At 35.7% G+C, this 14,962-nt stretch overlaps 1 protein-coding gene across 5 annotated transcripts in view; it reads right to left on the minus strand.

Moving 5' to 3' along the window:
* The window catches only part of CTNND2 (catenin delta 2), a 930,830-nt gene that overhangs the window by 690,150 nt on the left and 225,718 nt on the right, over positions 1-14,962 (minus strand). The gene's annotated exons all lie outside the window — the stretch shown is intronic.

The following is a 14,962-nucleotide window of genomic DNA, read 5'->3' on the forward strand; positions in this document are numbered from 1 at the left end:
AATTTATAAATTTAGTATCCTTAGAGTGGAATTTTGTGCTTGATAAGTTATTTTTTCTACATTAGAAAAAAGATGCCACACGAAGAATTGCATTCCAGATTTAAAGAAATGAAGGGAAAGTATACAAAACATTAAAGTGTAGCAGGTTATTGTTGATACTTGTAAAGCACCTTATATCATTGAGAAAATAAAGAACAGTGCCTTAAAAGACAGACTGAAAGTAGACTGTAACTTAAAATGTTGGTGATTTGTTCTTTCACATTAATGAAGGGAAAGGTTGGACTGAGGATGTAACTGTTGATGTGAGCAGTAGTAAACCTGCTTTTAGATACCATAATGTTACTATTTAATTGAAAACTTACCTACTTTATCTCAAGCCTGAGTAACTTAAAGGATGTTACACAAAGTCAAAAGCGTTGATATACTGAACCTCCCAACATTTTGCTTATGGCTGTTAAAAAGTATAAAGTTGATTTAATTATATTTTCCTTTGTACTTCAAAAACTTATCCTAACACTGTTGTACCTTAAAAGGATTTCCACCAAGCTTTCTGGAAAAGTAACTTCTATAAGGCAAGAAAGAAAGAAGTTGTTTTAGAATCATTTATTAACTCTTTAAATAAGACAATCGTTTTAAGATAGCAAATGTGAGCAGTGTAATTTCAGAAAAAAATTTAGTTGATCAGATTACTGTAGATTTTTAATGATGATTGCCCTGGATAAACAGATTGTACTTTTTCTTTCTCCTTTTCCACCCTTCCTTCTTCTTAGTTTCAATTCCTGTAGTATGATAAGCATGCATACTTTTATTTTTTTAGTTTCCTTATGAAGCACTAGTTTTTTCAGGTTTAGAGGGATACTTCTTCCCTGCCTTTGACACATTGCATTAGTTCAGAGGCTTAAATCAGTTTAAAATGAGCTTTTGCTTTTCTAGGTCATTAAGGTTTTTTGTTTTAGCTTCTCTAGCCTATAGCAGCTGTGTTTAGCACTTGGTTTTCAGTATTTTATAGTAAGAAATGACAAGTTGCTTTGGTCCATTTCTGAAGCCAAAATTCCTTACATTTAGATAATAAAAGGTTCTTAAAATGAAGATTTACTGTTTCTTCTTTACTTGCTGGTACAGCTAAAGTTTGTTTTACTTGCACACTGGTATATATACCTAATGTTTTCAAGTGCCTTAATTGTTTAAAATCTCTGGCTTCAAAGGTTTTTGGGGAAAGGTAGGCTTACCTCACATTTTTGTTTCCCTCAGTAGTAATATTTTTGGTACTGCACAACAAATTTTATTATAGTGCCATGGCTATTAGTTTTTAGTGAGTACTTTAAGATACAAGATTCAGTTGAAAATATACACAATTTCCATTCTCCCAAAGTGGTAAAAATTAGCTACAATGTTATAATTGTCATTTACCTAGACAGGAATACCTTGCCACACATTAATGTTAACACTATAGCTATTTTTGTGAAAATATAGCTGATGAAGCCTCTCATCTTCTGTAATTTTGAATACTGCTCTAACAGAATGATAATATGGAATTGGATTTTACAAAAAGAGCTCTTACAACAGAACTCACAGCCTTTTCCCCTCTTCCTTTAGCTGTTTAGTATCTTGAGCCATTAATAATTTGGGGGTTCTTTTTAATCCCGAAGGTATATAGAAACCTTTGCAGATTTTTCATCTGATTTGTTCAGGTAGACTGTAGTTCTATTAAAATCCCTTATTTTACCTTACAGATATTTGTTGCACAGACACTGCTGTATTTAGAAATTTCTATTTCAGTTCATTAAAAACTCCAAAACCAATCTGTATCATGTACCAAACTGATTTAAAATAAACGTACATGTTTTTTGGATTAAAAAATAAAAAAGAACTTCTACTATTTTTTTTTTAAGACAGGTACTGTCTAACCTATTAAAAAAACCAATAATATTGAGATTCTTATATTCAGTCAGTGACTATCATTTCCTGGATTTTTCATTATTATAGGGTACCAAAGCTCTCCCACATCCTACAAAATAGGGCTATATATTCGATGGAAAAGAAAGCTATGTATCACCCAGGAGACCTCTGATTTCCATAATATGGATAGATAACAACTGGCATTTGTAAATACAGAGGAAAGGCAAGAGGAGAAATTTATTCCTCATTCTTGTCGTCATTAATCCTTCTGAGTTAATTTAAAATCATTCTATAATAAATTATATTTAGAGGTAATTTTTAAGGAAGGCATTCATTGTTCGGCCCAAGGTTATGTGTTTTTGATTGAAAGAAATCACAATCCAAATGGCAGAAGCCTTTGCCTATACTGAATGATTATTTTCACTCAGGGCTTAGGAATCAAATTAGATCAATCCAAATGCACTAGAAGCAGCCGGAAGCAGCTCTCACACATTTCATATATGGTTACCTGGGAAGTAAACACTACACACACTTGTGGTTTCAGTCATTGAAACGGTTACAGAACTTAGACAGAGTTCCACAAAATGTGAACACCTATAAATTGGCACAAGACTGAACTGCAGCCAAAGAAGACTGGCAGGTGAAGCAAGACAAATCTGAACTTTTAAAATCTATATTTATATTCTTTTCCTGTTTTAATCCATATGCACCTTATGCAGAAATATAACCAAGAAGTGGTTTTACCTCTCTGTTCTTTCCTTAATTCTGTTTGCAATGTCACCCTTTGCAGTGGTCGTACAAAACTCAACTAAGTAAGAGCAGTGTAGGTCTTAGGAGATTTTCCTTTGAAGCTTGCTTTATAAAACCTCTACCTCTGATTAACCCCACGTCTCTGCTTCTATCCTTTCTGCTGAATGCTGCCAGAGAAAAGTGCCATACCAACATAGACTAGAGCCACTGTACAACCCCATTTTCGTCCTCAGAGCATCTGTTAAAGGTTCTTTGTGTTCTGGATTCTCTGTCCCAGTCACCGCAGAGGTTACCTCAAACCTATATCATGCTGTCTCCCCCAATGAACTCACCAGCTCTCCATCTCAAGAGGTAACTTTTGTTCTTACTGACCTATAAGCCACAGAAACCTACAGATAGGAAAGCCTTTAACCTGTCCTACACAGATGAGCTTTAAAGCAGAGCCCCATAAGATAGACATTTAACACCTTTTAATTTAACTATACAAACTCAATAAGAGTGACAAAAAGAAGTGAATGATAAAATTATTGCATTCCAACAATTCTGAGATGCACACTTTTCATTTCTTAACATCTCTGAAATAAGAATGCATCTTCCAGCCAGTAGTTTCTTACAATCACTTTCAGCCAGATGGTGGTCATGACACTGTTCTCAAGTCCTGCCACAGGTGGGAACTTGGGCCTGCTGTGTTTCATTCAAAAACCACTTGAAGGACTTTGAGGAAGAAATATCAGTTCTGACTATTATCTGAAAACCTTCCAGGAACATATTCTGGTGAGATCAAGAAAAGAAAACTTGCAGGATGTGCCACAAGAGCTGGAAAGACAATCACAGAGGCAACCGTGAAACCCTTCTTAAAAAGGTTCTGTACTCTCACCACTTTTAGTGTCACTGAGGATGGCTGTGCACGGAAAACTAAGATGCTGATGACAGAGCATCAAAAGTGAATCATAAGAGAGACTGTGGAAAAGTTTTGGGAATACTTCAACTTATGGAGCTTGTACTTTCATTTTTAAGAATGTACAATAATATATGATAACAAAAAATCTATATCTAGATGAATCTAAAAGAGCTTTTCCAATAGGAATGAAATGAAATTTTAAGTAAAAAAAAAAACCCTTGTGTCCCAGTTTGCATCCTAATTTTCTTTCTCTTTCTCTCCTTCTCCTTCCTTCCTTCCTTTCTTCCTTCCTCCCTCCCGCCCTTCCTTCTCTCTCTCTCTCCCTTTCCTCCTCCCCCCTCCCCTTCCTTTACTCTGCTGTTTCTTTTTTTCTTCCCTCCTTTTCTTCCTTTCTTCCCTTTTCCTTTCTCTCTTAGTTGTATATAAAATAATGGTGCATATTTAAAGTGTCTCAGATTTTATGAAATTTGGCAATAATTTAAATAGTGCTAGTGATTCTGACAATTAGTCACACAATTAGTGACAATGAATCTGAAGATGATAATACAAAAAGCAATTTTCCAATTAATATGTTTTTATAAGTACATTTTAAATGGCATACTAATCAAAATATACTTTTAAAGTATTTCTGATAATCCTATTGAACTTAAAATTCAAATACTCACCAAGTTAATGCTTTATATTTTATTTTATTTATTGTTATTATTTTTTGTGGTACACGGGTCCCTCAGTGTTGTGGCCTCTCCCGTTGAGGAGCACAGGCTCCGGCCGCGCAGGCTCAGTGGCCATGGCTCATGGTCCCAGCCGCCATGGGATCTTCCCGGACCGGGGCACGAACCTGTGTCCCCTGCATCGGCAGGTGGACTCTCAACCACTGCGCCACCAGGGAAGCCTCAATGCTTTATATTTTAAATGACATAAATACCTGGGTTGTTTCTTATTCACTCCATGACTTTTGCCATATAGATGTTTATAATCTTCAAAGTAGCTGAAAATCTTCTCCAAACCATCGTCCAAGAGAATGTTATTTTATTATTCAAGTAATTTTTTTCTTTTTTAAAAAATTACTGCATTCATCTTTTTTATTTGCTAGTTAACATAACAAACATATTCTGAATGTCCATATCCACAAGTTACAATAAACTTTCAAGTTTTATAAAGAAGATGAAACTGGCATTATTATATCTTTGTCACCAAATGAGAATAACACATACTTCCTGAAAATAACTTGTATGTATGAGTGTTCATATTGACACACGAGCTTTGTTCAACAAACCTTTCACAGATAACAAGGAATATAATCACTGCAGAGGTCAAGAACAAGAGCAAAAAGAAGAAAGAAAGAAACATGCATTAAGGAAAGCCTGTCTGAACATCAGGTATTTTACAGTATGGCGGTCGTGCATTCTGAGTTCATCGGCTGTTCTGGAGTGGATCAGGAGTGAAGTCAAATCACTGACAACCAACAAATAAAAAGAATCCATTACCAGAAAGCTCTTACTTCCTGTCTCCCTGTGCTATGCTGAATTGCTATATTCAGTGGGAAACTCACTAAACCGAAAAAACCTGACATCCCTCATCGTTGTCAAGGCCCTAAAAACATTACAGTCAACATCTTGAAGTCACTTAAGCCCTCTGGCTCTGTGCACTCTGCTCTCAAGCTCTCCATAAATGACGGTTGCTTCCTAATGGGAGGAAGTGACACATTAGTGAATTACAAGTTTACACTGTGCTATTTGAATACATTTCCTGAGAATTAGCATTATTGGCTGCTAAGATATGTTTTGAAAAGAGGTACGGAATTTAGAATTTTCTAAATTGAAGTCCTTCAATTGCAGTAAAATTGTAATAAAAATTACAATATTTTTTAATAAAAAGAAGTCACATTTTTATCTAGTTTACAAAGAATAAGTGAAAAGAATGTATAGATCTACAATGATTTCAATATTATCATTACATGGTGAGTATAACTAGATAGCATTTTAGAATCATTTCACATTTTCATAAAAAGTTAAAAAATTCATTTTGGTAGGTTGTGCACAATTGGTAGGCTCTTTTCTCGCAAAGGTTCTTAATGTAGTATATGCTCTTCGAATGAGTCACTAAGTCCTATAGAGGAGTAAGTGGAGACTCTAGACTTCCAGGCATCATTCTTCTCTTTGTCTAGTGCATCACAGCTTCCCAGTCTCAGCAGGTCCATTAAAGCAGGAGCACCAGCTCATAAATGTCTCTACAGATAGAACTGGAACAGGGACCATGGGAATAAGGACTCATGATACCTGTTCAGTGGGTTCTCTCTACGCAGCTGTAACGAACCTTCCAGAACATCAAGCTTAGGAGATGTGATGGCCAAATGCATCACTTCCTGAATTCAGGCTTGATGTTTTTGTGCTTTTTTTCCTCTCTCTCTCTGATGTTTGTTTCTTCTCATTGCCATTCTGAAATAATGGCTGCCTCACTCTATAATTTTGACATTGTGCTGCAGTTTCAACTCTCACCCTAGGGTTTGGTCTTACTAGAACTGAACTAAATTGTTCAGTTCCTTGAATGCATCATACTTTGTTTTCTTTGGGGGCCTTTCCCCAGGTCCTCTTGCTAGAAACAGTGCTCTTGTAGGTATTAGCTTGAGTCATATGGATTTGCCATTTCTGTAGGTCAAAAGTAGCGGAATCTCAGCAATACTGCAAGGTTGTAAGGTTTACCCTAATATTCTCTCTTCAAGTTTCAATTTAAAAGTCCTTCCCTCCAGGGCATTTCCCCAGTCTGCTTCTTTTAACCTTATGTAAGCATTTGGCACAGGTCTAAATTTTTGTAATTCCTTATTCAGTTGTTTGACTTGAACATTAACTGTGAGATCTTTGAAGTCATGAGCCATATTCTATTAGACATCATTGTTATCCTTAATGCCTGGGAACATTTTATTGAATATGGTAGGTAATACTTTGTGTAAAATAAATGTTGAGGAATAAATGCTATTAATAGATCCATTTAGTGAACAAATTCATTCAAAACAAAAGGAGCCTTGAAGCCCAAGACAGTACCTTTTCTTAGATTTGACAACACTCAGCCCAATGTCCAGTTCAATTATTTTTTCTTGAATGAACAGGTGAATTATTTGCCTTAAGCAGTGGACATTTATGTTTGCTGATATATCATTTATACAAACAGTTGTGAGGCAGGATCATTTCTGATAGTTGCTCTATGAATGCACCCATCTATATCTAGCATAATTCCTAGAATTTAGTGTAATTCCCATCTGAAATGGGCTTGGAAGCCTGGTAGGATTCAAATGAGAGGAAATAAATTAGAAAATTTTAAAAGTCAGACAAGGGGGCATTCAAAAGTATTTTTCTCATTTCTTTGTTTTTTCCAGGTCAAACTCAATTTCTTAAAGTAGTTATTTATCTTCTTGAAAATATGAGATAACATATGCCTAAAGTGAAATGCACAGATCTTAAGTATATAATTTGATAAGTTGCTAAATACATACAACCAGATAATTCACACTTGAGTCAAGACACAGAACATTTCTATCACATCTAAAAGTACCTTCATGTTCTTTTTATTCATGCCTCAGCCACTATGTGATTTCTGTCACCAGAGAGTAGTTTTGCTTGTTCTTGAACTTTATATAAACAGAATCATAAATAAATTGTGTTCAGGGTCTTTTGCTCAGCAAAATGATTTTTGAGGTTTCATCCATGTTGTTGTATGTTTCAGAAGTGTGTATACATACATATACATACATACATGCATATATCATTGATGAGCAATATTCCATTCTATGGCTCTACCACAATATGCTTATCATCACAGACATTTGGGTTGTTTTCACCTTGGGGCTATTATTAATAAAGCTACCATGACATTCTGGTACAAATCTCTTTTCAGACAAACGTTTCCATTTCTCTTGGGTAAATATCTAGAAGTAGAATGCTGTGTCATATGCTTGATGTATGATTAAATTTATAACAAACTACCAGAATTTTCTCCAGAATGATTATATCACTTTATACTCCCACTAGTAATATATGAAAAGTCCAGTTGCTGAATTATCCTTGTTATAAGGGAATATTTTTACAATCTTGACCTAGGGAAGAATATTTTAGAGAGACTAGGAAAGCTCTAAATATAAACTTTTAAAAGGTCAATTTAGATTTCATTAATTTAAAAAAATCTGCACACAGGAAACCGCAAAGATATTGCAAGTTTTGTCCACACCACTGCAATAAAGCAAATATCGTAATAAAGTGAGTCACACAAATTTATTTGGTTTCCCAGTGCATATAATAGTTACATTTATACTATACTGTGGTCTATTAAGTGTGCTATAGCATTATGTCTAAAAAATGCACATCTCTTAATTAAAAATACTTTATTGCTAAAACATGCTAACCATCATCTGAGCCTTTAGCGAATCATAATATTTTTGCAATAGTAACATCAAAACTCACTGATCACAGATCACCATAACAAATCTAATAATGATGAAAAAGTTTGAAGTATTGCAGAAATTACCAAAATGTGACACAAAGACATGAAGTGTGTCAATGCTGTTGGAAAAACGGCACCAACAGACTTGCTCAATGCAAGGTTGCCACAAACCTTCAATTTGTAAAAAGTTCATTATCTGCAAAGTGCAATAAAAAGAAGCACAATGAAACAATTTATGCCTGTATAATTTTTAAGTTATTTTCAGAATATCTGTGACCTTATACTTCAAGTATAACTCTTGTAGACAGATTTGAGTCTTCTTTTTACACAATATGACAATTTCTACCCTTAAAATGGAATGTTTAGTCCATTTATATTTATTGTAATTTTTAATAAGGTTGAATTTAATCTACCATATTTCTACACTTTTCTATTTGTTAATGATTCATTGCAGGGAGTGTAGATTACGCTGTTCCCCTATAAAGTGTGCTAACTTTTTCTCTAACAGATAGTTGAGCTACAAGTGGAACATCTGGATTCTCTCAGTGTGGTATAACAGGAAATATGTATTTGTTTTTTTGTTCCAGGCTCCTGGCACACAGCTCCTAAAACCCTTGGAATTCCCTGAGTGATAAGGGTGATTGATAGGCATGCCTCTTTTTTCTAATTAGGCAACCATTGGCCAGCTCCTAGACAGCTTCAGGATGGAGACTGGTTGTAAGAAAGACCAAGCCTTGGTTAGAAGCTTGGAACTTTAGCCCCAGCCCCCAAATTTGGTGGGGGGGGGTGTATGGAGAGGTGCCGGAGATTGAGTTAATAATCACCAGTAGCCAATGATTTACTAAATCATGCCTATGTAATGAAACCTCCATAACCCTCCTCTGCAAGCCCCTATGTCGGGGTTCAGAAAGCTTCTGGCTTGTTGAACACACTGGTTGCTGGGAGGCTGGTGCACCCAGAGAGGGCATGGAAACTCTGTATGCCACAAGACGTAACTTGCCCTGTGCATCTCTTCCATGTGGCTGTTCCTGAGCTGTATCCTCTACAATAAATGAGTCACAGTAAAGTGTTTTCCTGATTTCTGTGAGTTGTTCTAGCAAATTAGACCTGAGAAGAGGGTTGTGGGAACCCCCGATTTATAGCTGGTTGATCAGAGGTCAGGTGACTCCGGGACTTGCAGTAGGCATCTGAAATGAGAAGCAGTCTTGCAGCCCTGAGCCCTTAAGCTGTGGGATCTATCATAACTCTGGGTAGTTACTGTCAGAATTTACTTGTTGAGCACCTGATTAGTATCCAGAGAATCGGAAAACTGGTTATTAGGGTTCGAAAACACCCCAGAGTCAGGCTTGATTTCATGCATGATAGTGTCAGTGTATTCTGTTTTTCTCCTTAGTACTAAGACATCACTTTTACTCTTGGCTGTGGTTACTTCCAAAATGTGGCTTTTCTGGGATCTCAACTGAATGTCCACTGTGCTCAGCTAGGCTGATTCATTCTGGAGAGACCAGAACTCCAACATCACTCAGCACCACATGACCTCTGACTGTGGAGTTGAATCTCCATTCAACTCTTAGTTCCACAGCAGCTGTCCTACCTGAAGCCTTTGGGAGTCTTTTCCTGTGCATGTGCACTCAGCCCTCAGGTGCACTCAGATGGACCTGAGGGAACATCCTATGCAGATCTTACATTTTCCTCTTCTCTGATATCTGCTCCTTCCCTCACAAAGCTCCACTTTCTCTCCTTGGGTCAGTGCTGGGAAACCACACCTAGGCTGAAAGCTGAGACAAATATGGGACACCTCATGTGCTTCTTTTCTCTCAAGAATCAAGTCCTGCACAACCTGTTGGCCAAAGCCTGAAAATGACTGCATCATATCCAATATTTGTTCAGTGTTTACATTTGCTTATGCCATAAGTTCCCATCTTCTAGTAATTGTTTCTTTATGACCAGAAGTAGAATTCCAGTCAAATACATGTGAAGAAGAATTGTTACTATTATGTTAGTAATAGTATTTAAGTAACATAATGAACATTTTCAGGTGACCAGTAAACACTAAAATAGGTTAGAATATTAGGTCCACTTACTGAAATAGTAGAAAGATAGACGGAAACAGATTTTGGACTTTTTTTTTTGTTTTACATGTAAATATTTTTATTTGTGGAGTAATTATTGAAAGAAAGAAAATAGAATACATAATTTACAAACTAGCAAGGAAAAGAATAACAATAATAATAATAACAATAAATCCAAAAGAAGGAAATAAAAGAGAACAAAAAGGAGAACAGATTTCTTTTCCCCATTGGTCCATCCTATTTTATTCTTTAAAATTTTACTTTTTATTTTTATTGGAGTATAGTTGCTTTATAATATTGTGTTAGTTTCTACTGTACAGCAAAGTGAATCAGCTATACGTATACGTATATTCCCTCTTTTATGGATTTCCTTCTCATTTAGGTCACCACAGAGCACTGAGTAGAGTTCCCTGAGATATACAGTAGGTTCTCATTCGTCATCTATTTTATACATAGTGTCAATAGTGTGTATATGTCAATCCCAACCTCTCATTTCATCCCACTCCTCCCCTTCCCCCTTGGGATCCATATGCTTGTTTTCTACGTCTGTGTCTCTACTTCTGCTTTGTAAATAAGATCGTCTATACCAATTTTTTCAGAATCCACAATATGCATTTTCTAATATGCGATATTTGTTTTTCTCTTTCTGACTTAGTTCACTCTGTATGACAGTCTCTAGGTCCATCCATGTCTCTACAAATGACCCAATTTCATTCCTTTTTATGGCTGAGTCATATTCCATTGAATACACTGGACTTCTTTAGCTGCCAATAAAGAGTTTTTACTCCATTAGATTGGCAAAGCGGCAGCTTTGAAGAATCCTGAGCCCATAGCATGAGATCAACAGTTTGTGCTTGAGGGAGTTTAATCCAGCTGAGCTTTAGCAGAGACCAGAAAAGGGATGAGATCTGCATAGACAGAGAGACAAGTGAAGATGCTGCTACCTGAGGTGGTACGGCCACAAACAAGGATGGGGACAGTGAGGAAGTTAATGCAAGGATAGTAGTACACTCCATTTTGAAGGACTACAACTAGATTAGTGTGGTGCAAGAAAAGTACAAGCCAAAGGTTTTGAGTCTGCCTGATCTGGGAGAGGGGGAAAGTACAGTCACTAGAAATGAGGAATTTGGGGAAAGTAGCTGATTTCTTTCTTTTTTTTTCTTTTTTTGGCCACCATGCAGCTTGTGGGATCTTAATAACCCAACCAGGGACTGAACCAGCCCCCTCAGCAGTGAAAACATGGAGTCCTAACCACTGGATTGCCAGGGAATTCCCGAGAGTAGCTGATTTCAAAAACAACTCTATCATTTTGAGTGGGAGGGCTGGTAGGATAGCAAACATTGAAAAATGAGGTACCAAGATGGAAAGGATCAACAGACAGCTGATAATATTGGTCTAGAGTCTCCTGATAGAACTGAATTCAAGACATTAATTTGAGAATATTTGTTTATATGTAGGAGATGGGTGAGTTACATAAGGAGAGACAATGAATCATTAGCATAAGATAGAATTTAGGGAAAAACCCAAACTGGGAAAGGGAAGATGGCAATACCTACATGGTCTCAATTATTCATACTTTGGGACCATTAGAAGTCCTTGCATTTAAAGTATTAATCTAGCTTGCGTGTGTGTGTGTGTGTGTGTGTGTGTGTGTGTGTCTGTCTGTGTGTGTCTGTGTTTCCCAAGTTGACATATTAAACCTTAAAACGGTTATCATTGTAATGACACAGTATTATCCAGGTGATAATAAAGTAAAACACAGTTAAAGCACACAAAGCTATGTAGGATGAGTATCATTAAAAGCAAAATTTAATTTTAAAATCTTGAGAAAAAATAATAAATGGAAAACTGTAAAGAAGAATATTAGTGGCATTTGAAAATGTGCCTGAATTTCTGAAACATGTGTAGTTGATTCCTGGATTAAAGAATTATTCAAGTAATATTTATTTACTAACCATGATAACTTTCCCTGTGAAATATATAAAATAAGAAAACATAAAAAGTCAGTCCATTATATCTGAAAAATAAACTCTTAGGGATATAAATATAAGTGTATGATGATTGTTCTTTTCTTCCTACTAAACCCAAAGAAAGCAGTTGTTACAAAAGTTACCAGGAAATCCATTAATTTTTAAAAAATTGATTATAATTATAATAAGGAGTGAGAGTGAGCAAAAAGCCTCTAGACTTGAAAAGAGTACTAGACAAAAGCAAGAATACTCTCTATTTTGCCACATAGATCCCATGATGTTACTTGGAAGACATCTTAGAGATCGCTCTTTCTAGAGAAGAAAATCTGAGGTTCAGAAAGGTGAGAAGAATTTGTAAAAGTTTACACTGAAAAAAGCAGCAAAATTGGAACTACATTTCTAACTTTTTACTGACTCTTCAGATCCTTTAGAAACTTAGTTCCTGATCTCTTAAACTAAGGCACTGATTCTTATGGAATCCATCACCTGTCTCTTGAAATGCCAACTTTTTTGAGTCTTGTGACTTTCTTCAGTGTGATCTCTTCAGTGGTTTATATTTCACAAAATTAATTTTCCCTAAACATGATTAAATCATCTCAAAATTACTTTAATATATTGTTAAAATCATCTCAAAATTACTTTAATATATTGTTAAAATATACAGATGAGATAATTTTATAAAAGTATATTTCTAAAGTTGCTGCAAATTTTACCTTTACTAGGCCATTGAGAAAGCCACTCATGGAACTGAAAATGGAAAGAGAGCCATGTCCTCCCTCTTTAGAAAGTAATTACTTCTTTCTGATTGGAAAGACCAAATAAGAAAGAATTTTAGATTTCTATTTCAGAGATGGATATTTTTTCTTTTCTTATTACCTTTTGGAGACAGAAATAAGTTCCGAGTGAAGAGTAAGTCCTTCTAATTGGTGTAAATAATAAGGAAAGCAAATTAAGGCTTTTACTTTAATTCATTCTATGAGCCTAACATGATTACTAGACAACTGCTTAGACAAAAGCCACCAGTGAACAAATACAGTAGCCAAAATTCTCCAGTCTCTACTTGCTTGAGAAAGAAAGTACCAGAGAGGATTGTATTAAGTCATCAGTTAAATGGGTTTTGGGAGTCAGGAAGAAACCAAAGGGTTCCTAGTTATTTTTAAGATTTTCATTTTAAAGAAATGCCTCTAATATGTGTCTTAATGAAGGCAAGACTCAAACACAGCACCCACCGAGTCACTGCAGATGACTTTCCATGAATCTGGACTTTCTGGAGAAAAAGTGACCATGGCATTGAAGAAAACCATGTCTTCATAACTGATGTGAAATATAAACTTGAAATAAAAATTAGACTATCTTGGGCTTCCCTGGTGGCACAGTGGTTGAGAGTCCACCTAACGATGCAGGGGATGCGGGTTCGTGCCCCGGTCTGGGAAGATCCCACATGCCGCGGAGCGGCTGGGCCCGTGAGCCATGGCCGCTGAGCCTGCGTGCCCGAAGCCTGTGCTCTGCAACGGGAGAGGCCACGGCAGTGAGAGGCCCGCGTACCGCAAAAAAAAAAAAAAAAAAAAAAAAAAAGATTATCTTAATGTTCTCCACTATCCTAATGTTCTCTGTCCATAGGTTGATCTATAATTAAAAGAGAATCATATTTTCCCACTAAAGAGGAAATACTCAACGATGAACTTGAATTTCCATTCCTATCTGCAAGTGACATTGTTATATATACAGCCTATGTATCCAACGGAAAATAGAGTCAAGTTAACTATTAAGGTGCTTAATGAGTAGGATGGAGATATTGCTGGAAGAAAAGATATCTATTCCTGGAAAATCAAATGTTTTTTTTCTTTATGAAAATAACCAGAAAGACCGCTGAAGTATGATGTGCTCCTAAGACCATGAATTAGTATTACATGTGTGTATGTACAGAATGTATCTGTTTGCAATTAACAGAGGATAAACATTCTTCTTAATTACCCTTCTAAAAGACTATATTCTAGTACAGTATTTATAAATGGGAGATGATGAAGCCAAAGTTTAAACGCTCATGAAGTCTTCAAACATGAACATTCAGTTCAAAGACCCTGAATAATCAAGGATTATGTCTAATAAAATAATCCAGAAAGGAGTCAGAATTTCACTCAGGAAGAATAAGAAAATAAGTATAAGATATTAGATAGGTAAAATAATAATATTTAAAGATATTCTTTATTTCACCATTGCATTCATGCCTGATAGCATTAAGTAACTCTAAGTTATGTCATTGAATTATGTTAGTTTGTGAAATTAATTTTAATGATGGTAGAAGGGACTTGATTGGCAATGTTCCACATTAGCACTTCTTAGTGAGCCAAGAAGGTAGAAACCATTTAAAACCAGATGGCTATTCCATCTTCAAATTCCATTAGTTGCCAACATATCTCAAAGCTACAGAGAAGTTAATTAAAAAAAGGTTTAGTCTTGAAATTCATTCAGATCTCAATGCCTCAGCTGAAGCTGCTAATGAAAATGCTATTCCATACTAATAGAAATTGGTTGCTAACATTGATATCTTTATTCAAAATATCGTATGTCTATCAAATACTTATGCACATACAATATCATTGTCAAAAGAGCATTTGAAAAAGAAAAAGATCACTGCTGGGTCATTCTTTGAGAAAAAATTTTTTTAAAAAAATTTTAAATGTAAAACCATAATTCAGAAAGAGTCATGTACCACAATGTTCCTTGCAGCTCTATTTACAATAGCCAGGACATGGAAGCAACCTAAGTGTCCATCGACAGATGAATGGATAAAGAAGATGTGGCACATATATACAATGGCATATTAGTCAGCCATAAAAAGAAACAAAATTGAGTTATTTGTAGTGAGGTAGATGGACCTAGAGTCTGTCATACAGAGTGAAGTAAGTCAGAAAGAGAGAAATACCATATGCTGA

The sequence above is a fragment of the Globicephala melas genome, chromosome 3 (assembly GCF_963455315.2).
Source record: "Globicephala melas chromosome 3, mGloMel1.2, whole genome shotgun sequence".
Classification (NCBI taxonomy): domain Eukaryota; kingdom Metazoa; phylum Chordata; class Mammalia; order Artiodactyla; family Delphinidae; genus Globicephala; species Globicephala melas.